Raw genomic sequence first — 26,572 nt, 5'->3', positions numbered from 1 at the left:
ATAAAGTCAAGGATACTGTATGCTTTATTTGCCGTTCTCTCAACCTTCCTGCCACCTGCGCATATAGAGCAGTTTCTGAAGCACATGGGGTTGTGGGTAATCCGGCAGCCATTCGACATAAAGTCTCAGTGAATCTTTATTGAATCTGGGGAAGTGAAGATGAGATTCTGCTACCATATGAGTTGTAATATAATAAAGATGAAGTTCCATTTCCTACCTTCCACACATTGTGATAATGGAGTTGTTGAAAATCAATCTCAATCAATAAGTCTGTAACAGACCAAGACACTGTTGTTCTGCTTTGCTTTGCATTTTAATAGGAATTACCAGATGCTTGTGCCACTGTGTGCTTTTGCTGTGGACAATAACGCCATCAGTCTTTTCTGTTGATCTTGTGCAGAGAGGCTGGTGTAGATAGAAGGTACAGTCTGAGCAGGAGTGACAATGGAATATTCTTGTGTCATAGTTTAGTAAGATCTGATCAGTTTCCAAGTGAGTGCGTTTGTACAAATGTAACTCAAATAGACACAGCTTGTGTCATAGTTTAGTGAGATCAGATCACTTACCAAGTCTGTGAGTATTTATAAATGTGACTCAGATTGCATCACTGTGGCTTAGTTGATAGCACCCTTGTCTTTAAGTCATATGTTTTTGGGCTCAAGTCTCACTCCAGGCTTGAGCACAAAAATCAAGGCCGACACTGCAGTGCAGTGCTGAGGGAGTGCTGGCTTTCAGATCAGATGTTGAACCGAGGCCTGTCTGCCTCCGTAGAGCAAGGTACTGAGGACACAGTCTTGATACACTCGGACTTTTGTGTTCCGTGTCAGTGCGCCATTTTCCCACACTTTCTTGGCCAGTCTGGACATAGCAGCAGATGCCTTTCCCATGCGCTTGTTGATTTCTGCATCGAGAGACAGGTTACTGGTGATAGTTAAGCCTAGGTAGGCGAGCTCTTGAACCACTTCCAGAGCGCGGCCGCCGATATTGATGGATGGAGCATTTCTGACGTCCTGTCCCATGATGTTCGTTTTCTTGAGACTGATGGTTAGGCCAAATTCATTGCACAATTCACTGCCTGCCATTTATGCTCACACTCTTTGCTTTTTGTCTGTTAGCCAATCCTCTATCCACGCTAATATATTAACCCAACACCGTGAGTCCTTATCTCTTGCCTATTAATCTTTTATGTGGCACCTTATCGAATGCCTTTTGAAAATCCAGGTATACATCATCTACTGATTCCACTTTATCTACCCTACTGGTTACATACTCAAAAAAATTCGACAAGATTTGTCAAATAGGATCTCTCTTCAGCAAAATCCAGATCTAACTAGTGATTCATCGAACCTCATTGCCTTTGTGCACTCTGCTTCGATTTATAAAGACAAGGATTGTGTCAGTTTTTCAGACGACTTTTTCACTTAAGAGCAATGCACTCAGTTCCATTGCCCCAATGCATAAGACACACTTCCCTGACCGGGAATCGAACCCGGGCCGCGGCGGTGAAAGCGCCGAATCCTAACCACTAGACCACCAGGGAAGAGGTGACAGTTTGCTTAAAGATTTGTCCCACACTTTCTTGGCCAGTCTGGACATAGCAGCAGATGCCTTTCCCATGTGCTTGTTGATTTCTGCATCGAGAGACAGGTTACTGGTGATAGTTGAGCCTAGGTAGGTGAACTCTTGAACCACTTCCAGAACGAGGCCGCCGATATTGATGGATGGAGCATTTCTGACGTCCTGTCCCATGATGTTCGTTTTCTTGAGGCTGATGGCTAGGCCAAATTCATTGCACAATTCACTGCCTGCCATTTATGCTCACACTCTTTGCTTTTTGTCTGTTAGCCAATCCTCTATCCACGCTAATATATTAACCCAACACCATGAGTCCTTAGCTCTTGCCTATTAATCTTTTATGTGGTGCCTTATCGAGTGCCTTTTGAAAATCCAGGTATACAACATCTACTGATTCCACTTTATCTACCCTACTGGTTACATACTCAAAAAAATTCTGCAAGATTTGTCAAACAGGATCTCTCTTCAGCAAAATCCAGATCTAACTAGTGATTCACAGAGGCTCATATAACCTCATTGCCTTTGTACCCTCTGCTTCGATTGAAAAAGACAAGGATTGTGTAGGCTTTTTGGACAGCTTTATCACTGAAGAGCAATGCACTCAGTTCCATTGCCCAATTGCATAAAACACACTTCCCTGATCGGGAATCGAACCCGGGCCGCGGCGGTGAGAGCGCCAAATCCTAACCACTAGACCACCAGGGAAGAGTCGACAGTATATTTAAAGATTTGTCTACATATACCTGTAAAGCACTCAGATACCACAGAAGATCATTTTGCCTTTCCTCAATCTTCCTTCCAAAATACATCTTGGTTTTATTAACCCAGCTGCTGTCACCGCGCTCTCTGCCTCAGCCCCTGCCGGCCGCGCATGCTCAACTTACACCGCCCACCCGGCTGATTGACACCAGCCGCGGACCAATAGAAAGTGCAGGGGCGGGACAGGAACCCCCCGCCCCCGAAACCAGTCGGAGAGTTCGAGTGGCGTGACTTACCGCATTGACCAAGAGGGTCCCTCCTTCGTCCTCCAGCTTCGCCCCCTCTTTCTATTGGTCCGGAGCCCCGTCAATTCCCCGGGCATTGTGAGCTGACAGGTGAAAGGTGGGAGCGGGTGACTGACGCCCCCCCCCCCCCAGGGGGCGGGGTTTATAAATACAGAGCGCGGCCCCAAGCCTGAATGTTTCCCTTTTGAATGCTCCAATTGAACTTGCCTCCACCTCACTCTCAGGCAGTGCATTCCAGACCTGAACCACTCACTGCGTGAAAAAGGTTTTCCTCATGTTGCCATTGCTTTTTTTTTTGCTTTAAATCTGCCCCCTCTCGATTCTTTAAGGGAGTGGGAACAGTTTCTCTCCACAAACATTGTCCCGAGCCCACATGATATTGAATACTTTTGTCAAATTACCTCTCAGCCTTGTCTTCTTCAAGGAAAATAGCCCCAATCTATCACCATAATTGAAGTTCCTCATCCTGGAACCATTGTTTTCTGCAATCTCTCCAATGCTTTCACAACGTTCTTTAAATGCGGCGCCCAGAACTGGAAGCAATACTCCAGCTGAGGCCGAACTCGTGTCTTGTTCAAGTTCAACATAACATCCTTGCTCTTGTACTCTGTTCCCCTGCTAATAAAGTCAAGGATACTGTATGCTTTATTTGCCGTTCTCTCAACCTTCCTGCCACCTGCGCATATAGAGCAGTTTCTGAAGCACATGGGGTTGTGGGTAATCCGGCAGCCATTCGACATAAAGTCTCAGTGAATCTTTATTGAATCTGGGGAAGTGAAGATGAGATTCTGCTACCATATGAGTTGTAATATAATAAAGATGAAGTTCCATTTCCTACCTTCCACACATTGTGATAATGGAGTTGTTGAAAATCAATCTCAATCAATAAGTCTGTAACAGACCAAGACACTGTTGTTCTGCTCTGCTTTGCATTTTAATAGGAATTACCAGATGCTTGTGCCACTGTGTGCTTTTGCTGTGGACAATAACGCCATCAGTCTTTTCTGTTGATCTTGTGCAGAGAGGCTGGTGTAGATAGAAGGTACAGTCTGAGCAGGAGTGACAATGGAATATTCTTGTGTCATAGTTTAGTAAGATCTGATCAGTTTCCAAGTGAGTGCGTTTGTACAAATGTAACTCAAATAGACACAGCTTGTGTCATAGTTTAGTGAGATCAGATCACTTACCAAGTCTGTGAGTATTTATAAATGTGACTCAGATTGCATCACTGTGGCTTAGTTGATAGCACCCTTGTCTTTAAGTCATATGTTTTTGGGCTCAAGTCTCACTCCAGGCTTGAGCACAAAAATCAAGGCCGACACTGCAGTGCAGTGCTGAGGGAGTGCTGGCTTTCAGATCAGATGTTGAACCGAGGCCTGTCTGCCTCCGTAGAGCAAGGTACTGAGGACACAGTCTTGATACACTCGGACTTTTGTGTACCATGTCAGTGCGCCATTTTCCCACACTTTCTTGGCCAGTCTGGACATAGCAGCAGATGCCTTTCCCATGCGCTTGTTGATTTCTGCATCGAGAGACAGGTTACTGGTGATAGTTAAGCCTAGGTAGGCGAGCTCTTGAACCACTTCCAGAGCGCGGCCGCCGATATTGATGGATGGAGCATTTCTGACGTCCTGTCCCATGATGTTCGTTTTCTTGAGACTGATGGTTAGGCCAAATTCATTGCACAATTCACTGCCTGCCATTTATGCTCACACTCTTTGCTTTTTGTCTGTTAGCCAATCCTCTATCCACGCTAATATATTAACCCAACACCGTGAGTCCTTATCTCTTGCCTATTAATCTTTTATGTGGCACCTTATCGAATGCCTTTTGAAAATCCAGGTATACATCATCTACTGATTCCACTTTATCTACCCTACTGGTTACATACTCAAAAAAATTCGACAAGATTTGTCAAATAGGATCTCTCTTCAGCAAAATCCAGATCTAACTAGTGATTCATCGAACCTCATTGCCTTTGTGCACTCTGCTTCGATTTATAAAGACAAGGATTGTGTCAGTTTTTCAGACGACTTTTTCACTTAAGAGCAATGCACTCAGTTCCATTGCCCCAATGCATAAGACACACTTCCCTGACCGGGAATCGAACCCGGGCCGCGGCGGTGAAAGCGCCGAATCCTAACCACTAGACCACCAGGGAAGAGGTGACAGTTTGCTTAAAGATTTGTCCCACACTTTCTTGGCCAGTCTGGACATAGCAGCAGATGCCTTTCCCATGTGCTTGTTGATTTCTGCATCGAGAGACAGGTTACTGGTGATAGTTGAGCCTAGGTAGGTGAACTCTTGAACCACTTCCAGAACGAGGCCGCCGATATTGATGGATGGAGCATTTCTGACGTCCTGTCCCATGATGTTCGTTTTCTTGAGGCTGATGGCTAGGCCAAATTCATTGCACAATTCACTGCCTGCCATTTATGCTCACACTCTTTGCTTTTTGTCTGTTAGCCAATCCTCTATCCACGCTAATATATTAACCCAACACCATGAGTCCTTAGCTCTTGCCTATTAATCTTTTATGTGGTGCCTTATCGAGTGCCTTTTGAAAATCCAGGTATACAACATCTACTGATTCCACTTTATCTACCCTACTGGTTACATACTCAAAAAAATTCTGCAAGATTTGTCAAACAGGATCTCTCTTCAGCAAAATCCAGATCTAACTAGTGATTCACAGAGGCTCATATAACCTCATTGCCTTTGTACCCTCTGCTTCGATTGAAAAAGACAAGGATTGTGTAGGCTTTTTGGACAGCTTTATCACTGAAGAGCAATGCACTCAGTTCCATTGCCCAATTGCATAAAACACACTTCCCTGACCGGGAATCGAACCCGGGCCGCGGCGGTGAGAGCGCCAAATCCTAACCACTAGACCACCAGGGAAGAGTCGACAGTATATTTAAAGATTTGTCTACATATACCTGTAAAGCACTCAGATACCACAGAAGATCATTTTGCCTTTCCTCAATCTTCCTTCCAAAATACATCTTGGTTTTATTAACCCAGCTGCTGTCACCGCGCTCTCTGCCTCAGCCCCTGCCGGCCGCGCATGCTCAACTTACACCGCCCACCCGGCTGATTGACACCAGCCGCGGACCAATAGAAAGTGCAGGGGCGGGACAGGAACCCCCCGCCCCCGAAACCAGTCGGAGAGTTCGAGTGGCGTGACTTACCGCATTGACCAAGAGGGTCCCTCATTCGTCCTCCAGCTTCGCCCCCTCTTTCTATTGGTCCGGAGCCCCGTCAATTCCCCGGGCATTGTGAGCTGACAGGTGAAAGGTGGGAGCGGGTGACTGACGCCCCCCCCCCCCCAGGGGGCGGGGTTTATAAATACAGAGCGCGGCCCCAAGCCTGAATGTTTCCCTTTTGAATGCTCCAATTGAACTTGCCTCCACCTCACTCTCAGGCAGTGCATTCCAGACCTGAACCACTCACTGCGTGAAAAAGGTTTTCCTCATGTTGCCATTGCTTTTTTTTTTGCTTTAAATCTGCCCCCTCTCGATTCTTTAAGGGAGTGGGAACAGTTTCTCTCCACAAACATTGTCCCGAGCCCACATGATATTGAATACTTTTGTCAAATTACCTCTCAGCCTTGTCTTCTTCAAGGAAAATAGCCCCAATCTATCACCATAATTGAAGTTCCTCATCCTGGAACCATTGTTTTCTGCAATCTCTCCAATGCTTTCACAACGTTCTTTAAATGCGGCGCCCAGAACTGGAAGCAATACTCCAGCTGAGGCCGAACTCGTGTCTTGTTCAAGTTCAACATAACATCCTTGCTCTTGTACTCTGTTCCCCTGCTAATAAAGTCAAGGATACTGTATGCTTTATTTGCCGTTCTCTCAACCTTCCTGCCACCTGCGCATATAGAGCAGTTTCTGAAGCACATGGGGTTGTGGGTAATCCGGCAGCCATTCGACATAAAGTCTCAGTGAATCTTTATTGAATCTGGGGAAGTGAAGATGAGATTCTGCTACCATATGAGTTGTAATATAATAAAGATGAAGTTCCATTTCCTACCTTCCACACATTGTGATAATGGAGTTGTTGAAAATCAATCTCAATCAATAAGTCTGTAACAGACCAAGACACTGTTGTTCTGCTCTGCTTTGCATTTTAATAGGAATTACCAGATGCTTGTGCCACTGTGTGCTTTTGCTGTGGACAATAACGCCATCAGTCTTTTCTGTTGATCTTGTGCAGAGAGGCTGGTGTAGATAGAAGGTACAGTCTGAGCAGGAGTGACAATGGAATATTCTTGTGTCATAGTTTAGTAAGATCTGATCAGTTTCCAAGTGAGTGCGTTTGTACAAATGTAACTCAAATAGACACAGCTTGTGTCATAGTTTAGTGAGATCAGATCACTTACCAAGTCTGTGAGTATTTATAAATGTGACTCAGATTGCATCACTGTGGCTTAGTTGATAGCACCCTTGTCTTTAAGTCATATGTTTTTGGGCTCAAGTCTCACTCCAGGCTTGAGCACAAAAATCAAGGCCGACACTGCAGTGCAGTGCTGAGGGAGTGCTGGCTTTCAGATCAGATGTTGAACCGAGGCCTGTCTGCCTCCGTAGAGCAAGGTACTGAGGACACAGTCTTGATACACTCGGACTTTTGTGTTCCGTGTCAGTGCGCCATTTTCCCACACTTTCTTGGCCAGTCTGGACATAGCAGCAGATGCCTTTCCCATGCGCTTGTTGATTTCTGCATCGAGAGACAGGTTACTGGTGATAGTTAAGCCTAGGTAGGCGAGCTCTTGAACCACTTCCAGAGCGCGGCCGCCGATATTGATGGATGGAGCATTTCTGACGTCCTGTCCCATGATGTTCGTTTTCTTGAGACTGATGGTTAGGCCAAATTCATTGCACAATTCACTGCCTGCCATTTATGCTCACACTCTTTGCTTTTTGTCTGTTAGCCAATCCTCTATCCACGCTAATATATTAACCCAACACCGTGAGTCCTTATCTCTTGCCTATTAATCTTTTATGTGGCACCTTATCGAATGCCTTTTGAAAATCCAGGTATACATCATCTACTGATTCCACTTTATCTACCCTACTGGTTACATACTCAAAAAAATTCGACAAGATTTGTCAAATAGGATCTCTCTTCAGCAAAATCCAGATCTAACTAGTGATTCATCGAACCTCATTGCCTTTGTGCACTCTGCTTCGATTTATAAAGACAAGGATTGTGTCAGTTTTTCAGACGACTTTTTCACTTAAGAGCAATGCACTCAGTTCCATTGCCCCAATGCATAAGACACACTTCCCTGACCGGGAATCGAACCCGGGCCGCGGCGGTGAAAGCGCCGAATCCTAACCACTAGACCACCAGGGAAGAGGTGACAGTTTGCTTAAAGATTTGTCCCACACTTTCTTGGCCAGTCTGGACATAGCAGCAGATGCCTTTCCCATGTGCTTGTTGATTTCTGCATCGAGAGACAGGTTACTGGTGATAGTTGAGCCTAGGTAGGTGAACTCTTGAACCACTTCCAGAACGAGGCCGCCGATATTGATGGATGGAGCATTTCTGACGTCCTGTCCCATGATGTTCGTTTTCTTGAGGCTGATGGCTAGGCCAAATTCATTGCACAATTCACTGCCTGCCATTTATGCTCACACTCTTTGCTTTTTGTCTGTTAGCCAATCCTCTATCCACGCTAATATATTAACCCAACACCATGAGTCCTTAGCTCTTGCCTATTAATCTTTTATGTGGTGCCTTATCGAGTGCCTTTTGAAAATCCAGGTATACAACATCTACTGATTCCACTTTATCTACCCTACTGGTTACATACTCAAAAAAATTCTGCAAGATTTGTCAAACAGGATCTCTCTTCAGCAAAATCCAGATCTAACTAGTGATTCACAGAGGCTCATATAACCTCATTGCCTTTGTACCCTCTGCTTCGATTGAAAAAGACAAGGATTGTGTAGGCTTTTTGGACAGCTTTATCACTGAAGAGCAATGCACTCAGTTCCATTGCCCAATTGCATAAAACACACTTCCCTGACCGGGAATCGAACCCGGGCCGCGGCGGTGAGAGCGCCAAATCCTAACCACTAGACCACCAGGGAAGAGTCGACAGTATATTTAAAGATTTGTCTACATATACCTGTAAAGCACTCAGATACCACAGAAGATCATTTTGCCTTTCCTCAATCTTCCTTCCAAAATACATCTTGGTTTTATTAACCCAGCTGCTGTCACCGCGCTCTCTGCCTCAGCCCCTGCCGGCCGCGCATGCTCAACTTACACCGCCCACCCGGCTGATTGACACCAGCCGCGGACCAATAGAAAGTGCAGGGGCGGGACAGGAACCCCCCGCCCCCGAAACCAGTCGGAGAGTTCGAGTGGCGTGACTTACCGCATTGACCAAGAGGGTCCCTCATTCGTCCTCCAGCTTCGACCCCTCTTTCTATTGGTCCGGAGCCCCGTCAATTCCCCGGGCATTGTGAGCTGACAGGTGAAAGGTGGGAGCGGGTGACTGACGCCCCCCCCCCCCCCCCCAGGGGGCGGGGTTTATAAATACAGAGCGCGGCCCCAAGCCTGAATGTTTCCCTTTTGAATGCTCCAATTGAACTTGCCTCCACCTCACTCTCAGGCAGTGCATTCCAGACCTGAACCACTCACTGCGTGAAAAAGGTTTTCCTCATGTTGCCATTGCTTTTTTTTTTGCTTTAAATCTGCCCCCTCTCGATTCTTTAAGGGAGTGGGAACAGTTTCTCTCCACAAACATTGTCCCGAGCCCACATGATATTGAATACTTTTGTCAAATTACCTCTCAGCCTTGTCTTCTTCAAGGAAAATAGCCCCAATCTATCACCATAATTGAAGTTCCTCATCCTGGAACCATTGTTTTCTGCAATCTCTCCAATGCTTTCACAACGTTCTTTAAATGCGGCGCCCAGAACTGGAAGCAATACTCCAGCTGAGGCCGAACTCGTGTCTTGTTCAAGTTCAACATAACATCCTTGCTCTTGTACTCTGTTCCCCTGCTAATAAAGTCAAGGATACTGTATGCTTTATTTGCCGTTCTCTCAACCTTCCTGCCACCTGCGCATATAGAGCAGTTTCTGAAGCACATGGGGTTGTGGGTAATCCGGCAGCCATTCGACATAAAGTCTCAGTGAATCTTTATTGAATCTGGGGAAGTGAAGATGAGATTCTGCTACCATATGAGTTGTAATATAATAAAGATGAAGTTCCATTTCCTACCTTCCACACATTGTGATAATGGAGTTGTTGAAAATCAATCTCAATCAATAAGTCTGTAACAGACCAAGACACTGTTGTTCTGCTCTGCTTTGCATTTTAATAGGAATTACCAGATGCTTGTGCCACTGTGTGCTTTTGCTGTGGACAATAACGCCATCAGTCTTTTCTGTTGATCTTGTGCAGAGAGGCTGGTGTAGATAGAAGGTACAGTCTGAGCAGGAGTGACAATGGAATATTCTTGTGTCATAGTTTAGTAAGATCTGATCAGTTTCCAAGTGAGTGCGTTTGTACAAATGTAACTCAAATAGACACAGCTTGTGTCATAGTTTAGTGAGATCAGATCACTTACCAAGTCTGTGAGTATTTATAAATGTGACTCAGATTGCATCACTGTGGCTTAGTTGATAGCACCCTTGTCTTTAAGTCATATGTTTTTGGGCTCAAGTCTCACTCCAGGCTTGAGCACAAAAATCAAGGCCGACACTGCAGTGCAGTGCTGAGGGAGTGCTGGCTTTCAGATCAGATGTTGAACCGAGGCCTGTCTGCCTCCGTAGAGCAAGGTACTGAGGACACAGTCTTGATACACTCGGACTTTTGTGTACCATGTCAGTGCGCCATTTTCCCACACTTTCTTGGCCAGTCTGGACATAGCAGCAGATGCCTTTCCCATGCGCTTGTTGATTTCTGCATCGAGAGACAGGTTACTGGTGATAGTTAAGCCTAGGTAGGCGAGCTCTTGAACCACTTCCAGAGCGCGGCCGCCGATATTGATGGATGGAGCATTTCTGACGTCCTGTCCCATGATGTTCGTTTTCTTGAGACTGATGGTTAGGCCAAATTCATTGCACAATTCACTGCCTGCCATTTATGCTCACACTCTTTGCTTTTTGTCTGTTAGCCAATCCTCTATCCACGCTAATATATTAACCCAACACCGTGAGTCCTTATCTCTTGCCTATTAATCTTTTATGTGGCACCTTATCGAATGCCTTTTGAAAATCCAGGTATACATCATCTACTGATTCCACTTTATCTACCCTACTGGTTACATACTCAAAAAAATTCGACAAGATTTGTCAAATAGGATCTCTCTTCAGCAAAATCCAGATCTAACTAGTGATTCATCGAACCTCATTGCCTTTGTGCACTCTGCTTCGATTTATAAAGACAAGGATTGTGTCAGTTTTTCAGACGACTTTTTCACTTAAGAGCAATGCACTCAGTTCCATTGCCCCAATGCATAAGACACACTTCCCTGACCGGGAATCGAACCCGGGCCGCGGCGGTGAAAGCGCCGAATCCTAACCACTAGACCACCAGGGAAGAGGTGAGAGTTTGCTTAAAGATTTGTCCCACACTTTCTTGGCCAGTCTGGACATAGCAGCAGATGCCTTTCCCATGTGCTTGTTGATTTCTGCATCGAGAGACAGGTTACTGGTGATAGTTGAGCCTAGGTAGGTGAACTCTTGAACCACTTCCAGAACGAGGCCGCCGATATTGATGGATGGAGCATTTCTGACGTCCTGTCCCATGATGTTCGTTTTCTTGAGGCTGATGGCTAGGCCAAATTCATTGCACAATTCACTGCCTGCCATTTATGCTCACACTCTTTGCTTTTTGTCTGTTAGCCAATCCTCTATCCACGCTAATATATTAACCCAACACCATGAGTCCTTAGCTCTTGCCTATTAATCTTTTATGTGGTGCCTTATCGAGTGCCTTTTGAAAATCCAGGTATACAACATCTACTGATTCCACTTTATCTACCCTACTGGTTACATACTCAAAAAAATTCTACAAGATTTGTCAAACAGGATCTCTCTTCAGCAAAATCCAGATCTAACTAGTGATTCACAGAGGCTCATATAACCTCATTGCCTTTGTACCCTCTGCTTCGATTGAAAAAGACAAGGATTGTGTAGGCTTTTTGGACAGCTTTATCACTGAAGAGCAATGCACTCAGTTCCATTGCCCAATTGCATAAAACACACTTCCCTGACCGGGAATCGAACCCGGGCCGCGGCGGTGAGAGCGCCAAATCCTAACCACTAGACCACCAGGGAAGAGTCGACAGTATATTTAAAGATTTGTCTACATATACCTGTAAAGCACTCAGATACCACAGAAGATCATTTTGCCTTTCCTCAATCTTCCTTCCAAAATACATCTTGGTTTTATTAACCCAGCTGCTGTCACCGCGCTCTCTGCCTCAGCCCCTGCCGGCCGCGCATGCTCAACTTACACCGCCCACCCGGCTGATTGACACCAGCCGCGGACCAATAGAAAGTGCAGGGGCGGGACAGGAACCCCCCGCCCCCGAAACCAGTCGGAGAGTTCGAGTGGCGTGACTTACCGCATTGACCAAGAGGGTCCCTCATTCGTCCTCCAGCTTCGCCCCCTCTTTCTATTGGTCCGGAGCCCCGTCAATTCCCCGGGCATTGTGAGCTGACAGGTGAAAGGTGGGAGCGGGTGACTGACGCCCCCCCCCCCCCCCAGGGGGCGGGGTTTATAAATACAGAGCGCGGCCACAAGCCTGAATGTTTCCCTTTTGAATGCTCCAATTGAACTTGCCTCCACCTCACTCTCAGGCAGTGCATTCCAGACCTGAACCACTCACTGCGTGAAAAAGGTTTTCCTCATGTTGCCATTGCTTTTTTTTTTGCTTTAAATCTGCCCCCTCTCGATTCTTTAAGGGAGTGGGAACAGTTTCTCTCCACAAACATTGTCCCGAGCCCACATGATATTGAATACTTTTGTCAAATTACCTCTCAGCCTTGTCTTCTTCAAGGAAAATAGCCCCAATCTATCACCATAATTGAAGTTCCTCATCCTGGAACCATTGTTTTCTGCAATCTCTCCAATGCTTTCACAACGTTCTTTAAATGCGGCGCCCAGAACTGGAAGCAATACTCCAGCTGAGGCCGAACTCGTGTCTTGTTCAAGTTCAACATAACATCCTTGCTCTTGTACTCTGTTCCCCTGCTAATAAAGTCAAGGATACTGTATGCTTTATTTGCCGTTCTCTCAACCTTCCTGCCACCTGCGCATATAGAGCAGTTTCTGAAGCACATGGGGTTGTGGGTAATCCGGCAGCCATTCGACATAAAGTCTCAGTGAATCTTTATTGAATCTGGGGAAGTGAAGATGAGATTCTGCTACCATATGAGTTGTAATATAATAAAGATGAAGTTCCATTTCCTACCTTCCACACATTGTGATAATGGAGTTGTTGAAAATCAATCTCAATCAATAAGTCTGTAACAGACCAAGACACTGTTGTTCTGCTCTGCTTTGCATTTTAATAGGAATTACCAGATGCTTGTGCCACTGTGTGCTTTTGCTGTGGACAATAACGCCATCAGTCTTTTCTGTTGATCTTGTGCAGAGAGGCTGGTGTAGATAGAAGGTACAGTCTGAGCAGGAGTGACAATGGAATATTCTTGTGTCATAGTTTAGTAAGATCTGATCAGTTTCCAAGTGAGTGCGTTTGTACAAATGTAACTCAAATAGACACAGCTTGTGTCATAGTTTAGTGAGATCAGATCACTTACCAAGTCTGTGAGTATTTATAAATGTGACTCAGATTGCATCACTGTGGCTTAGTTGATAGCACCCTTGTCTTTAAGTCATATGTTTTTGGGCTCAAGTCTCACTCCAGGCTTGAGCACAAAAATCAAGGCCGACACTGCAGTGCAGTGCTGAGGGAGTGCTGGCTTTCAGATCAGATGTTGAACCGAGGCCTGTCTGCCTCCGTAGAGCAAGGTACTGAGGACACAGTCTTGATACACTCGGACTTTTGTGTTCCGTGTCAGTGCGCCATTTTCCCACACTTTCTTGGCCAGTCTGGACATAGCAGCAGATGCCTTTCCCATGCGCTTGTTGATTTCTGCATCGAGAGACAGGTTACTGGTGATAGTTAAGCCTAGGTAGGCGAGCTCTTGAACCACTTCCAGAGCGCGGCCGCCGATATTGATGGATGGAGCATTTCTGACGTCCTGTCCCATGATGTTCGTTTTCTTGAGACTGATGGTTAGGCCAAATTCATTGCACAATTCACTGCCTGCCATTTATGCTCACACTCTTTGCTTTTTGTCTGTTAGCCAATCCTCTATCCACGCTAATATATTAACCCAACACCGTGAGTCCTTATCTCTTGCCTATTAATCTTTTATGTGGCACCTTATCGAATGCCTTTTGAAAATCCAGGTATACATCATCTACTGATTCCACTTTATCTACCCTACTGGTTACATACTCAAAAAAATTCGACAAGATTTGTCAAACAGGATCTCTCTTCAGCAAAATCCAGATCTAACTAGTGATTCACAGAGGCTCATATAACCTCATTGCCTTTGTACCCTCTGCTTCGATTGAAAAAGACAAGGATTGTGTAGGCTTTTTGGACAGCTTTATCACTGAAGAGCAATGCACTCAGTTCCATTGCCCAATTGCATAAAACACACTTCCCTGACCGGGAATCGAACCCGGGCCGCGGCGGTGAGAGCGCCAAATCCTAACCACTAGACCACCAGGGAAGAGTCGACAGTATATTTAAAGATTTGTCTACATATACCTGTAAAGCACTCAGATACCACAGAAGATCATTTTGCCTTTCCTCAATCTTCCTTCCAAAATACATCTTGGTTTTATTAACCCAGCTGCTGTCACCGCGCTCTCTGCCTCAGCCCCTGCCGGCCGCGCATGCTCAACTTACACCGCCCACCCGGCTGATTGACACCAGCCGCGGACCAATAGAAAGTGCAGGGGCGGGACAGGAACCCCCCGCCCCCGAAACCAGTCGGAGAGTTCGAGTGGCGTGACTTACGGCATTGACCAAGAGGGTCCCTCATTCGTCCTCCAGCTTCGCCCCCTCTTTCTATTGGTCCGGAGCCCCGTCAATTCCCCGGGCATTGTGAGCTGACAGGTGAAAGGTGGGAGCGGGTGACTGACGCCCCCCCCCCCCCCCCAGGGGGCGGGGTTTATAAATACAGAGCGCGGCCCCAAGCCTGAATGTTTCCCTTTTGAATGCTCCAATTGAACTTGCCTCCACCTCACTCTCAGGCAGTGCATTCCAGACCTGAACCACTCACTGCGTGAAAAAGGTTTTCCTCATGTTGCCATTGCTTTTTTTTTTGCTTTAAATCTGCCCCCTCTCGATTCTTTAAGGGAGTGGGAACAGTTTCTCTCCACAAACATTGTCCCGAGCCCACATGATATTGAATACTTTTGTCAAATTACCTCTCAGCCTTGTCTTCTTCAAGGAAAATAGCCCCAATCTATCACCATAATTGAAGTTCCTCATCCTGGAACCATTGTTTTCTGCAATCTCTCCAATGCTTTCACAACGTTCTTTAAATGCGGCGCCCAGAACTGGAAGCAATACTCCAGCTGAGGCCGAACTCGTGTCTTGTTCAAGTTCAACATAACATCCTTGCTCTTGTACTCTGTTCCCCTGCTAATAAAGTCAAGGATACTGTATGCTTTATTTGCCGTTCTCTCAACCTTCCTGCCACCTGCGCATATAGAGCAGTTTCTGAAGCACATGGGGTTGTGGGTAATCCGGCAGCCATTCGACATAAAGTCTCAGTGAATCTTTATTGAATCTGGGGAAGTGAAGATGAGATTCTGCTACCATATGAGTTGTAATATAATAAAGATGAAGTTCCATTTCCTACCTTCCACACATTGTGATAATGGAGTTGTTGAAAATCAATCTCAATCAATAAGTCTGTAACAGACCAAGACACTGTTGTTCTGCTCTGCTTTGCATTTTAATAGGAATTACCAGATGCTTGTGCCACTGTGTGCTTTTGCTGTGGACAATAACGCCATCAGTCTTTTCTGTTGATCTTGTGCAGAGAGGCTGGTGTAGATAGAAGGTACAGTCTGAGCAGGAGTGACAATGGAATATTCTTGTGTCATAGTTTAGTAAGATCTGATCAGTTTCCAAGTGAGTGCGTTTGTACAAATGTAACTCAAATAGACACAGCTTGTGTCATAGTTTAGTGAGATCAGATCACTTACCAAGTCTGTGAGTATTTATAAATGTGACTCAGATTGCATCACTGTGGCTTAGTTGATAGCACCCTTGTCTTTAAGTCATATGTTTTTGGGCTCAAGTCTCACTCCAGGCTTGAGCACAAAAATCAAGGCCGACACTGCAGTGCAGTGCTGAGGGAGTGCTGGCTTTCAGATCAGATGTTGAACCGAGGCCTGTCTGCCTCCGTAGAGCAAGGTACTGAGGACACAGTCTTGATACACTCGGACTTTTGTGTACCATGTCAGTGCGCCATTTTCCCACACTTTCTTGGCCAGTCTGGACATAGCAGCAGATGCCTTTCCCATGCGCTTGTTGATTTCTGCATCGAGAGACAGGTTACTGGTGATAGTTAAGCCTAGGTAGGCGAGCTCTTGAACCACTTCCAGAGCGCGGCCGCCGATATTGATGGATGGAGCATTTCTGACGTCCTGTCCCATGATGTTCGTTTTCTTGAGACTGATGGTTAGGCCAAATTCATTGCACAATTCACTGCCTGCCATTTATGCTCACACTCTTTGCTTTTTGTCTGTTAGCCAATCCTCTATCCACGCTAATATATTAACCCAACACCGTGAGTCCTTATCTCTTGCCTATTAATCTTTTATGTGGCACCTTATCGAATGCCTTTTGAAAATCCAGGTATACATCATCTACTGATTCCACTTTATCTACCCTACTGGTTACATACTCAAAAAAATTCGACAAGATTTGTCAAATAGGATCTCTCTTCAGCAAAATCCAGATCTAACTAGTGATTCATCGAACCTCATTGCCTTTGTGCACTCTGCTTCGATTTATAAAGACAAGGATTGTGTCAGTTTTTCAGACGACTTTTTCACTTAAGAACAATGCACTCAGTTCCATTGCCCCAATGCATAAGACACACTTCCCTGACCGGGAATCGAACCCAGGCCGCGGCGGTGAAAGCGCCGAATCCTAACCACTAGACCACCAGGGAAGAGGTGACAGTTTGCTTAAAGATTTGTCCCACACTTTCTTGGCCAGTCTGGACATAGCAGCAGATGCCTTTCCCATGTGCTTGTTGATTTCTGCATCGAGAGACAGGTTACTGGTGATAGTTGAGCCTAGGTAGGTGAACTCTTGAACCACTTCCAGAACGAGGCCGCCGATATTGATGGATGGAGCATTTCTGACGTCCTGTCCCATGATGTTCGTTTTCTTGAGGCTGATGGCTAGGCCAAATTCATTGCACAATTCACTGCCTGCCATTTATGCTCACCCTCTTTGCTTTTTGTCTGTTAGCCAATCCTCTATCCACGCTAATATATTAACCCAACACCATGAGTCCTTAGCTCTTGCCTATTAATCTTTTATGTGGTGCCTTATCGAGTGCCTTTTGAAAATCCAGGTATACAACATCTACTGATTCCACTTTATCTACCCTACTGGTTACATACTCAAAAAAATTCTGCAAGATTTGTCAAACAGGATCTCTCTTCAGCAAAATCCAGATCTAACTAGTGATTCACAGAGGCTCATATAACCTCATTGCCTTTGTACCCTCTGCTTCGATTGAAAAAGACAAGGATTGTGTAGGCTTTTTGGACAGCTTTATCACTGAAGAGCAATGCACTCAGTTCCATTGCCCAATTGCATAAAACACACTTCCCTGACCGGGAATCGAACCCGGGCCGCGGCGGTGAGAGCGCCAAATCCTAACCACTAGACCACCAGGGAAGAGTCGACAGTATATTTAAAGATTTGTCTACATATACCTGTAAAGCACTCAGATACCACAGAAGATCATTTTGCCTTTCCTCAATCTTCCTTCCAAAATACATCTTGGTTTTATTAACCCAGCTGCTGTCACCGCGCTCTCTGCCTCAGCCCCTGCCGGCCGCGCATGCTCAACTTACACCGCCCACCCGGCTGATTGACACCAGCCGCGGACCAATAGAAAGTGCAGGGGCGGGACAGGAACCCCCCGCCCCCGAAACCAGTCGGAGAGTTCGAGTGGCGTGACTTACCGCATTGACCAAGAGGGTCCCTCATTCGTCCTCCAGCTTCGCCCCCTCTTTCTATTGGTCCGGAGCCCCGTCAATTCCCCGGGCATTGTGAGCTGACAGGTGAAAGGTGGGAGCGGGTGACTGACGCCCCCCCCCCCCCCCCCAGGGGGCGGGGTTTATAAATACAGAGCGCGGCCCCAAGCCTGAATGTTTCCCTTTTGAATGCTCCAATTGAACTTGCCTCCACCTCACTCTCAGGCAGTGCATTCCAGACCTGAACCACTCACTGCGTGAAAAAGGTTTTCCTCATGTTGCCATTGCTTTTTTTTTTGCTTTAAATCTGCCCCCTCTCGATTCTTTAAGGGAGTGGGAACAGTTTCTCTCCACAAACATTGTCCCGAGCCCACATGATATTGAATACTTTTGTCAAATTACCTCTCAGCCTTGTCTTCTTCAAGGAAAATAGCCCCAATCTATCACCATAATTGAAGTTCCTCATCCTGGAACCATTGTTTTCTGCAATCTCTCCAATGCTTTCACAACGTTCTTTAAATGCGGCGCCCAGAACTGGAAGCAATACTCCAGCTGAGGCCGAACTCGTGTCTTGTTCAAGTTCAACATAACATCCTTGCTCTTGTACTCTGTTCCCCTGCTAATAAAGTCAAGGATACTGTATGCTTTATTTGCCGTTCTCTCAACCTTCCTGCCACCTGCGCATATAGAGCAGTTTCTGAAGCACATGGGGTTGTGGGTAATCCGGCAGCCATTCGACATAAAGTCTCAGTGAATCTTTATTGAATCTGGGGAAGTGAAGATGAGATTCTGCTACCATATGAGTTGTAATATAATAAAGATGAAGTTCCATTTCCTACCTTCCACACATTGTGATAATGGAGTTGTTGAAAATCAATCTCAATCAATAAGTCTGTAACAGACCAAGACACTGTTGTTCTGCTCTGCTTTGCATTTTAATAGGAATTACCAGATGCTTGTGCCACTGTGTGCTTTTGCTGTGGACAATAACGCCATCAGTCTTTTCTGTTGATCTTGTGCAGAGAGGCTGGTGTAGATAGAAGGTACAGTCTGAGCAGGAGTGACAATGGAATATTCTTGTGTCATAGTTTAGTAAGATCTGATCAGTTTCCAAGTGAGTGCGTTTGTACAAATGTAACTCAAATAGACACAGCTTGTGTCATAGTTTAGTGAGATCAGATCACTTACCAAGTCTGTGAGTATTTATAAATGTGACTCAGATTGCATCACTGTGGCTTAGTTGATAGCACCCTTGTCTTTAAGTCATATGTTTTTGGGCTCAAGTCTCACTCCAGGCTTGAGCACAAAAATCAAGGCCGACACTGCAGTGCAGTGCTGAGGGAGTGCTGGCTTTCAGATCAGATGTTGAACCGAGGCCTGTCTGCCTCCGTAGAGCAAGGTACTGAGGACACAGTCTTGATACACTCGGACTTTTGTGTTCCGTGTCAGTGCGCCATTTTCCCACACTTTCTTGGCCAGTCTGGACATAGCAGCAGATGCCTTTCCCATGCGCTTGTTGATTTCTGCATCGAGAGACAGGTTACTGGTGATAGTTAAGCCTAGGTAGGCGAGCTCTTGAACCACTTCCAGAACGCGGCCGCCGATATTGATGGATGGAGCATTTCTGACGTCCTGTCCCATGATGTTCGTTTTCTTGAGACTGATGGTTAGGCCAAATTCATTGCACAATTCACTGCCTGCCATTTATGCTCACACTCTTTGCTTTTTGTCTGTTAGCCAATCCTCTATCCACGCTAATATATTAACCCAACACCGTGAGTCCTTATCTCTTGCCTATTAATCTTTTATGTGGCACCTTATCGAATGCCTTTTGAAAATCCAGGTATACATCATCTACTGATTCCACTTTATCTACCCTACTGGTTACATACTCAAAAAAATTCGACAAGATTTGTCAAATAGGATCTCTCTTCAGCAAAATCCAGATCTAACTAGTGATTCATCGAACCTCATTGCCTTTGTGCACTCTGCTTCGATTCATAAAGACAAGGATTGTGTCAGTTTTTCAGACGACTTTTTCACTTAAGAGCAATGCACTCAGTTCCATTGCCCCAATGCATAAGACACACTTCCCTGACCGGGAATCGAACCCGGGCCGCGGCGGTGAAAGCGCCGAATCCTAACCACTAGACCACCAGGGAAGAGGTGACAGTTTGTTTAAAGATTTGTCCCACACTTTCTTGGCCAGTCTGGACATAGCAGCAGATGCCTTTCCCATGTGCTTGTTGATTTCTGCATCGAGAGACAGGTTACTGGTGATAGTTGAGCCTAGGTAGGTGAACTCTTGAACCACTTCCAGAACGAGGCCGCCGATATTGATGGATGGAGCATTTCTGACGTCCTGTCCCATGATGTTCGTTTTCTTGAGGCTGATGGCTAGGCCAAATTCATTGCACAATTCACTGCCTGCCATTTATGCTCACACTCTTTGCTTTTTGTCTGTTAGCCAATCCTCTATCCACGCTAATATATTAACCCAACACCATGAGTCCTTAGCTCTTGCCTATTAATCTTTTATGTGGTGCCTTATCGAGTGCCTTTTGAAAATCCAGGTATACAACATCTACTGATTCCACTTTATCTACCCTACTGGTTACATACTCAAAAAAATTCTGCAAGATTTGTCAAACAGGATCTCTCTTCAGCAAAATCCAGATCTAACTAGTGATTCATAGAGGCTCATATAACCTCATTGCCTTTGTACCCTCTGCTTCGATTGAAAAAGACAAGGATTGTGTAGGCTTTTTGGACAGCTTTATCACTGAAGAGCAATGCACTCAGTTCCATTGCCCAATTGCATAAAACACACTTCCCTGACCGGGAATCGAACCCGGGCCGCGGCGGTGAGAGCGCCAAATCCTAACCACTAGACCACCAGGGAAGAGTCGACAGTATATTTAAAGATTTGTCTACATATACCTGTAAAGCACTCAGATACCACAGAAGATCATTTTGCCTTTCCTCAATCTTCCTTCCAAAATACATCTTGGTTTTATTAACCCAGCTGCTGTCACCGCGCTCTCTGCCTCAGCCCCTGCCGGCCGCGCATGCTCAACTTACACCGCCCACCCGGCTGATTGACACCAGCCGCGGACCAATAGAAAGTGCAGGGGCGGGACAGGAACCCCCCGCCCCCGAAACCAGTCGGAGAGTTCGAGTGGCGTGACTTACCGCATTGACCAAGAGGGTCCCTCATTCGTCCTCCAGCTTCGCCCCCTCTTTCTATTGGTCCGGAGCCCCGTCAATTCCCCGGGCATTGTGAGCTGACAGGTGAAAGGTGGGAGCGGGTGACTGACGCCCCCCCCCCCCCCCAGGGGGCGGGGTTTATAAATACAGAGCGCGGCCCCAAGCCTGAATGTTTCCCTTTTGAATGCTCCAATTGAACTTGCCTCCACCTCACTCTCAGGCAGTGCATTCCAGACCTGAACCACTCACTGCGTGAAAAAGGTTTTCCTCATGTTGCCATTGCTTTTTTTTTTGCTTTAAATCTGCCCCCTCTCGATTCTTTAAGGGAGTGGGAACAGTTTCTCTCCACAAACATTGTCCCGAGCCCACATGATATTGAATACTTTTGTCAAATTACCTCTCAGCCTTGTCTTCTTCAAGGAAAATAGCCCCAATCTATCACCATAATTGAAGTTCCTCATCCTGGAACCATTGTTTTCTGCAATCTCTCCAATGCTTTCACAACGTTCTTTAAATGCGGCGCCCAGAACTGGAAGCAATACTCCAGCTGAGGCCGAACTCGTGTCTTGTTCAAGTTCAACATAACATCCTTGCTCTTGTACTCTGTTCCCCTGCTAATAAAGTCAAGGATACTGTATGCTTTATTTGCCGTTCTCTCAACCTTCCTGCCACCTGCGCATATAGAGCAGTTTCTGAAGCACATGGGGTTGTGGGTAATCCGGCAGCCATTCGACATAAAGTCTCAGTGAATCTTTATTGAATCTGGGGAAGTGAAGATGAGATTCTGCTACCATATGAGTTGTAATATAATAAAGATGAAGTTCCATTTCCTACCTTCCACACATTGTGATAATGGAGTTGTTGAAAATCAATCTCAATCAATAAGTCTGTAACAGACCAAGACACTGTTGTTCTGCTCTGCTTTGCATTTTAATAGGAATTACCAGATGCTTGTGCCACTGTGTGCTTTTGCTGTGGACAATAACGCCATCAGTCTTTTCTGTTGATCTTGTGCAGAGAGGCTGGTGTAGATAGAAGGTACAGTCTGAGCAGGAGTGACAATGGAATATTCTTGTGTCATAGTTTAGTAAGATCTGATCAGTTTCCAAGTGAGTGCGTTTGTACAAATGTAACTCAAATAGACACAGCTTGTGTCATAGTTTAGTGAGATCAGATCACTTACCAAGTCTGTGAGTATTTATAAATGTGACTCAGATTGCATCACTGTGGCTTAGTTGATAGCACCCTTGTCTTTAAGTCATATGTTTTTGGGCTCAAGTCTCACTCCAGGCTTGAGCACAAAAATCAAGGCCGACACTGCAGTGCAGTGCTGAGGGAGTGCTGGCTTTCAGATCAGATGTTGAACCGAGGCCTGTCTGCCTCCGTAGAGCAAGGTACTGAGGACACAGTCTTGATACACTCGGACTTTTGTGTACCATGTCAGTGCGCCATTTTCCCACACTTTCTTGGCCAGTCTGGACATAGCAGCAGATGCCTTTCCCATGCGCTTGTTGATTTCTGCATCGAGAGACAGGTTACTGGTGATAGTTAAGCCTAGGTAGGCGAGCTCTTGAACCACTTCCAGAGCGCGGCCGCCGATATTGATGGATGGAGCATTTCTGACGTCCTGTCCCATGATGTTCGTTTTCTTGAGACTGATGGTTAGGCCAAATTCATTGCACAATTCACTGCCTGCCATTTATGCTCACACTCTTTGCTTTTTGTCTGTTAGCCAATCCTCTATCCACGCTAATATATTAACCCAACACCGTGAGTCCTTATCTCTTGCCTATTAATCTTTTATGTGGCACCTTATCGAATGCCTTTTGAAAATCCAGGTATACATCATCTACTGATTCCACTTTATCTACCCTACTGGTTACATACTCAAAAAAATTCGACAAGATTTGTCAAATAGGATCTCTCTTCAGCAAAATCCAGATCTAACTAGTGATTCATCGAACCTCATTGCCTTTGTGCACTCTGCTTCGATTTATAAAGACAAGGATTGTGTCAGCTTTTCGGACGACTTTTTCACTTAAGAGCAATGCACTCAGTTCCATTGCCCCAATGCATAAGACACACTTACCTGACCGGGAATCGAACCCGGGCCGCGGCGGTGAAAGCGCCGAATCCTAACCACTAGACCACCAGGGAAGAGGTGACAGTTTGCTTAAAGATTTGTCCCACACTTTCTTGGCCAGTCTGGACATAGCAGCAGATGCCTTTCCCATGTGCTTGTTGATTTCTGCATCGAGAGACAGGTTACTGGTGATAGTTGAGCCTAGGTAGGTGAACTCTTGAACCACTTCCAGAACGAGGCCGCCGATATTGATGGATGGAGCATTTCTGACGTCCTGTCCCATGATGTTCGTTTTCTTGAGGCTGATGGCTAGGCCAAATTCATTGCACAATTCACTGCCTGCCATTTATGCTCACACTCTTTGCTTTTTGTCTGTTAGCCAATCCTCTATCCACGCTAATATATTAACCCAACACCATGAGTCCTTAGCTCTTGCCTATTAATCTTTTATGTGGTGCCTTATCGAGTGCCTTTTGAAAATCCAGGTATACAACATCTACTGATTCCACTTTATCTACCCTACTGGTTACATACTCAAAAAAATTCTGCAAGATTTGTCAAACAGGATCTCTCTTCAGCAAAATCCAGATCTAACTAGTGATTCACAGAGGCTCATATAACCTCATTGCCTTTGTACCCTCTGCTTCGATTGAAAAAGACAAGGATTGTGTAGGCTTTTTGGACAGCTTTATCACTGAAGAGCAATGCACTCAGTTCCATTGCCCAATTGCATAAAACACACTTCCCTGACCGGGAATCGAACCCGGGCCGCGGCGGTGAGAGCGCCAAATCCTAACCACTAGACCATCAGGGAAGAGTCGACAGTATATTTAAAGATTTGTCTACATATACCTGTAAAGCACTCAGATACCACAGAAGATCATTTTGCCTTTCCTCAATCTTCCTTCCAAAATACATCTTGGTTTTATTAACCCAGCTGCTGTCACCGCGCTCTCTGCCTCAGCCCCTGCCGGCCGCGCATGCTCAACTTACACCGCCCACCCGGCTGATTGACACCAGCCGCGGACCAATAGAAAGTGCAGGGGCGGGACAGGAACCCCCCGCCCCCGAAACCAGTCGGAGAGTTCGAGTGGCGTGACTTACCGCATTGACCAAGAGGGTCCCTCATTCGTCCTCCAGCTTCGCCCCCTCTTTCTATTGGTCCGGAGCCCCGTCAATTCCCCGGGCATTGTGAGCTGACAGGTGAAAGGTGGGAGCGGGTGACTGACGCCCCCCCCCCCCCAGGGGGCGGGGTTTATAAATACAGAGCGCGGCCCCAAGCCTGAATGTTTCCCTTTTGAATGCTCCAATTGAACTTGCCTCCACCTCACTCTCAGGCAGTGCATTCCAGACCTGAACCACTCACTGCGTGAAAAAGGTTTTCCTCATGTTGCCATTGCTTTTTTTTTTGCTTTAAATCTGCCCCCTCTCGATTCTTTAAGGGAGTGGGAACAGTTTCTCTCCACAAACATTGTCCCGAGCCCACATGATATTGAATACTTTTGTCAAATTACCTCTCAGCCTTGTCTTCTTCAAGGAAAATAGCCCCAATCTATCACCATAATTGAAGTTCCTCATCCTGGAACCATTGTTTTCTGCAATCTCTCCAATGCTTTCACAACGTTCTTTAAATGCGGCGCCCAGAACTGGAAGCAATACTCCAGCTGAGGCCGAACTCGTGTCTTGTTCAAGTTCAACATAACATCCTTGCTCTTGTACTCTGTTCCCCTGCTAATAAAGTCAAGGATACTGTATGCTTTATTTGCCGTTCTCTCAACCTTCCTGCCACCTGCGCATATAGAGCAGTTTCTGAAGCACATGGGGTTGTGGGTAATCCGGCAGCCATTCGACATAAAGTCTCAGTGAATCTTTATTGAATCTGGGGAAGTGAAGATGAGATTCTGCTACCATATGAGTTGTAATATAATAAAGATGAAGTTCCATTTCCTACCTTCCACACATTGTGATAATGGAGTTGTTGAAAATCAATCTCAATCAATAAGTCTGTAACAGACCAAGACACTGTTGTTCTGCTCTGCTTTGCATTTTAATAGGAATTACCAGATGCTTGTGCCACTGTGTGCTTTTGCTGTGGACAATAACGCCATCAGTCTTTTCTGTTGATCTTGTGCAGAGAGGCTGGTGTAGATAGAAGGTACAGTCTGAGCAGGAGTGACAATGGAATATTCTTGTGTCATAGTTTAGTAAGATCTGATCAGTTTCCAAGTGAGTGCGTTTGTACAAATGTAACTCAAATAGACACAGCTTGTGTCATAGTTTAGTGAGATCAGATCACTTACCAAGTCTGTGAGTATTTATAAATGTGACTCAGATTGCATCACTGTGGCTTAGTTGATAGCACCCTTGTCTTTAAGTCATATGTTTTTGGGCTCAAGTCTCACTCCAGGCTTGAGCACAAAAATCAAGGCCGACACTGCAGTGCAGTGCTGAGGGAGTGCTGGCTTTCAGATCAGATGTTGAACCGAGGCCTGTCTGCCTCCGTAGAGCAAGGTACTGAGGACACAGTCTTGATACACTCGGACTTTTGTGTTCCATGTCAGTGCGCCATTTTCCCACACTTTCTTGGCCAGTCTGGACATAGCAGCAGATGCCTTTCCCATGCGCTTGTTGATTTCTGCATCGAGAGACAGGTTACTGGTGATAGTTAAGCCTAGGTAGGCGAACTCTTGAACCACTTCCAGAGCGCGGCCGCCGATATTGATGGATGGAGCATTTCTGACGTCCTGTCCCATGATGTTCGTTTTCTTGAGACTGATGGTTAGGCCAAATTCATTGCACAATTCACTGCCTGCCATTTATGCTCACACTCTTTGCTTTTTGTCTGTTAGCCAATCCTCTATCCACGCTAATATATTAACCCAACACCGTGAGTCCTTATCTCTTGCCTATTAATCTTTTATGTGGCACCTTATCGAATGCCTTTTGAAAATCCAGGTATACATCATCTACTGATTCCACTTTATCTACCCTACTGGTTACATACTCAAAAAAATTCGACAAGATTTGTCAAATAGGATCTCTCTTCAGCAAAATCCAGATCCAACTAGTGATTCATCGAACCTCTTTGCCTTTGTACACTCTGCTTCGATTTGCAAAGCCAAGGATTGTGTCAGTTTTTCAGACTACTTTTTCACTTAAGAGCAATGCACTCAGTTCCATTGCCCCAATGCATAAGACACACTTTCATGACCGGGAATCGAACCCGGGCCACGGCGGTGAAAGCGCCGAATCCTAACCACTAGACCACCAGGGAAGAGATGACAGTTTGCTTAAAGATTTGTCCCACACTTTCTTGGCCAGTCTGGACATAGCAGCAGATGCCTTTCCCATGTGCTTGTTGATTTCTGCATCGAGAGACAGGTTACTGGTGATAGTTGAGCCTTGGTAGGTGAACTCTTGA

The 26,572-nt window shown here is 45.8% G+C and overlaps 16 non-coding genes across 16 annotated transcripts; all 16 read right to left on the bottom strand.

The window, feature by feature from the left end:
• Nucleotides 1–1,468: 1,468 nt before the first annotated feature.
• trnae-uuc (transfer RNA glutamic acid (anticodon UUC)) lies at nt 1,469–1,540 on the bottom strand. The gene has a single exon. It is a non-coding gene; the product is annotated as a tRNA-Glu (tRNA).
• A 668-nt stretch (nt 1,541–2,208) lies between these two features.
• On the bottom strand, nt 2,209–2,280 carry trnae-cuc (transfer RNA glutamic acid (anticodon CUC)). The gene has a single exon. It is a non-coding gene; the product is annotated as a tRNA-Glu (tRNA).
• Nucleotides 2,281–4,668: 2,388 nt separating this feature from the next.
• Nucleotides 4,669–4,740, bottom strand: trnae-uuc (transfer RNA glutamic acid (anticodon UUC)). The gene has a single exon. It is a non-coding gene; the product is annotated as a tRNA-Glu (tRNA).
• Nucleotides 4,741–5,408: 668 nt separating this feature from the next.
• trnae-cuc (transfer RNA glutamic acid (anticodon CUC)) lies at nt 5,409–5,480 on the bottom strand. The gene has a single exon. It is a non-coding gene; the product is annotated as a tRNA-Glu (tRNA).
• A 2,388-nt stretch (nt 5,481–7,868) lies between these two features.
• trnae-uuc (transfer RNA glutamic acid (anticodon UUC)) lies at nt 7,869–7,940 on the bottom strand. Its single transcript has one exon. It is a non-coding gene; the product is annotated as a tRNA-Glu (tRNA).
• A 668-nt stretch (nt 7,941–8,608) lies between these two features.
• Nucleotides 8,609–8,680, bottom strand: trnae-cuc (transfer RNA glutamic acid (anticodon CUC)). Its single transcript has one exon. It is a non-coding gene; the product is annotated as a tRNA-Glu (tRNA).
• A 2,392-nt stretch (nt 8,681–11,072) lies between these two features.
• trnae-uuc (transfer RNA glutamic acid (anticodon UUC)) lies at nt 11,073–11,144 on the bottom strand. Its single transcript has one exon. It is a non-coding gene; the product is annotated as a tRNA-Glu (tRNA).
• A 668-nt stretch (nt 11,145–11,812) lies between these two features.
• trnae-cuc (transfer RNA glutamic acid (anticodon CUC)) lies at nt 11,813–11,884 on the bottom strand. The gene has a single exon. It is a non-coding gene; the product is annotated as a tRNA-Glu (tRNA).
• A 2,400-nt stretch (nt 11,885–14,284) lies between these two features.
• On the bottom strand, nt 14,285–14,356 carry trnae-cuc (transfer RNA glutamic acid (anticodon CUC)). Its single transcript has one exon. It is a non-coding gene; the product is annotated as a tRNA-Glu (tRNA).
• Nucleotides 14,357–16,747: 2,391 nt separating this feature from the next.
• On the bottom strand, nt 16,748–16,819 carry trnae-uuc (transfer RNA glutamic acid (anticodon UUC)). The gene has a single exon. It is a non-coding gene; the product is annotated as a tRNA-Glu (tRNA).
• Nucleotides 16,820–17,487: 668 nt separating this feature from the next.
• trnae-cuc (transfer RNA glutamic acid (anticodon CUC)) lies at nt 17,488–17,559 on the bottom strand. Its single transcript has one exon. It is a non-coding gene; the product is annotated as a tRNA-Glu (tRNA).
• Nucleotides 17,560–19,951: 2,392 nt separating this feature from the next.
• trnae-uuc (transfer RNA glutamic acid (anticodon UUC)) lies at nt 19,952–20,023 on the bottom strand. Its single transcript has one exon. It is a non-coding gene; the product is annotated as a tRNA-Glu (tRNA).
• Nucleotides 20,024–20,691: 668 nt separating this feature from the next.
• On the bottom strand, nt 20,692–20,763 carry trnae-cuc (transfer RNA glutamic acid (anticodon CUC)). Its single transcript has one exon. It is a non-coding gene; the product is annotated as a tRNA-Glu (tRNA).
• Nucleotides 20,764–23,153: 2,390 nt separating this feature from the next.
• Nucleotides 23,154–23,225, bottom strand: trnae-uuc (transfer RNA glutamic acid (anticodon UUC)). The gene has a single exon. It is a non-coding gene; the product is annotated as a tRNA-Glu (tRNA).
• A 668-nt stretch (nt 23,226–23,893) lies between these two features.
• trnae-cuc (transfer RNA glutamic acid (anticodon CUC)) lies at nt 23,894–23,965 on the bottom strand. Its single transcript has one exon. It is a non-coding gene; the product is annotated as a tRNA-Glu (tRNA).
• Nucleotides 23,966–26,353: 2,388 nt separating this feature from the next.
• trnae-uuc (transfer RNA glutamic acid (anticodon UUC)) lies at nt 26,354–26,425 on the bottom strand. Its single transcript has one exon. It is a non-coding gene; the product is annotated as a tRNA-Glu (tRNA).
• Nucleotides 26,426–26,572: the final 147 nt, after the last annotated feature.

Source organism: Heterodontus francisci, chromosome 34 (genome assembly GCF_036365525.1).
Source record: "Heterodontus francisci isolate sHetFra1 chromosome 34, sHetFra1.hap1, whole genome shotgun sequence".
Lineage (NCBI taxonomy): Eukaryota > Metazoa > Chordata > Chondrichthyes > Heterodontiformes > Heterodontidae > Heterodontus > Heterodontus francisci.
The sequence above is the reverse complement of the archived record's forward strand: the minus strand, read 5'-3'. Positions and strand labels throughout refer to the sequence as shown.